This window comes from Macaca thibetana, chromosome 1, assembly GCF_024542745.1.
Source record: "Macaca thibetana thibetana isolate TM-01 chromosome 1, ASM2454274v1, whole genome shotgun sequence".
Lineage (NCBI taxonomy): Eukaryota > Metazoa > Chordata > Mammalia > Primates > Cercopithecidae > Macaca > Macaca thibetana.
Genome location: NC_065578.1, coordinates 150336753 through 150338894, shown reverse-complemented (window position 1 = coordinate 150338894; position 2142 = coordinate 150336753).

The following is a 2142-nucleotide window of genomic DNA, read 5'->3' as shown; positions in this document are numbered from 1 at the left end:
TTTTATGAAATAGATCTTCAATAAATATTTTGAAATGAATTCATTTATCGAAGAATCAAAACTAGGGCAGATTGTCCAAACCAGACTAAGAAACAGAATAGGGTATTTTATGAGGTATTTCATGACTCATCAGCACGATTATAAATGAAATTCCTACATTTAACAGGAGATTATATTAAAACCAGACTTTTAAGCTCTCTTCCAACTCTTATTTCTTTTTCCTGTTTCCTACCTCCTGTACACATACCCTTTGTCAGACTCTTACCATTAAATCCTTTAAGGTTCAAGTTAAATTACTTCATCTCGCCTCATCACCGCAGCCAGACATGATCTTTGCCCTCTAAATTGTTTAGCCATTTTCTTCATTTATTCATCCATTTGTTTGTTTCAATTATTAAGCCCCTCCTATAGGTTGCCCACTAGTCTAGGTCCCTAGGTTACAAGGAGGAATAAGATATGGTCTTTGCTCTCAGTTCACAATTTAATCAAGGAGATAACCAACTGGACAAGTAATTTCAAAGCAATGTTAGAAGTGCTATTGTTAGAGGAACTTCTGCTTACCAGGCCTCTGGTTTAATAAAACATGACTAGAGGCCGGGCACAATGGCTCACGCCTGTAATCCCTGCACTTTGGAGGCTGAGTTGGGCGGATTACTTGAGGTCAGGAGTTCAAGACCAGCCTGGCCAACATGGCAAAACCACATCTCTACTAAAATACAAAAAAAAAAAAAAAAAAATCAGCCAGGCATGGTGGAACACACCTGTGATCCTAGCTGCTCAGGAGGCTGGGACATGAGAATCACTTGAACCCAAGAGGCTGAAGTTGCAGTGAGCCGAGATCACACCACTGCACTGCAGCCTGGGTGACAGAGCAAGACTCTGTCTCCCCCCCGCCCCCGCCAAAAAAAAAAAAAAAAAATTACTAGAATGACCCCGTCTTAAAGTGAGTAGCTAGGCCCTCACAAGGCGGTTATATTAATACTTATGGTCTGAAAATAGCCATAAGTATTATAATTCCAAACTATTCGCACATGTAATCCTAACCCTTTGCGAGGCCGAGGCAGGTGGGTCGCTTGAGGCCAGGAGCCTGGTCCACGTGGCAAAACCCCATCTCTACTAAAATATTAATATTTTAAAAATCTGGGTGTGGTGGTACATGCCTGTAGTCCCAGCTACTCAGGAGGCTGAGGCATGAGAATTGCTTGAACCTGGGAGGTGGCAGTTGCAGTGAGCCAAGATGGCGCCACTGCATTCCAGCCTGAGCAACAGTGAGACTCTCTCAAAAAAAAAAATTACGGTCATGCAGGACATCTCCCACCAAGCCTGCAGAATGTCCAGATATCCTGAGTGCAGCCCACTTCACTCAAAGATAACATTAATGAGTAGGCTTAGTTTGAAGGATTAATGTTTATTATAGTACCAATAGCCTTGACCTTTAATGAGCATATCCGCACATTCCAAGTTTAATCATAGCTCCTTATAGTTTCTTCTAAGTAGAGACACTACCCAAGGACAGTGTGTTCCTCCTGCTTTCTGAGGACTGGCTACTCTCTCTTTTTTTGAGATGGAGTCTTGCTCTGTCGCCCAAGCTAGAACACAGTGGCACAATCTCAGCTTACCGCAACCTCCGCCTTCTGGGTTCAAGCGATTCTCCTGCCTCAGCCTACTGAGTAGCTGGGATTACAGGTGTGCGCCACCACACCTGGCTAATTTTTGTATTTTTAGTAGAGACAGGGTTTCACCATGTTGGTCAGGCTGGTTTCAAACTCCTGACCTCATGATCCGCCCGCCTCAGCCTCCCAAAGTGCTGGGATTACAGGCGTGAGCCACCGCGCTCAGCTGGACTCGCTACTCTCTAACAGAGTAGTTCCAATAAACTTGCTTCCTTCACTGTGCTCTGTGACTCCCCTCCAATTATTTCCTGTGCTAGACCCAAGGACTGGCCCTTGGAGTCTCTTTTCCAGCAACACTGTAGTAATGTACAACAAAGTACTATAAACCAATTCGTTGACACTTATCACATAATGCTTTTGACTATAGCTACCTTGTGTATGCGTTTTCCAACTTTAGAAATTGCAAGCCTTTTGAGAACAAACCAATTTTGGTTTGTTTTTGCATCTTCTATATAGTCTGAAACAAGGC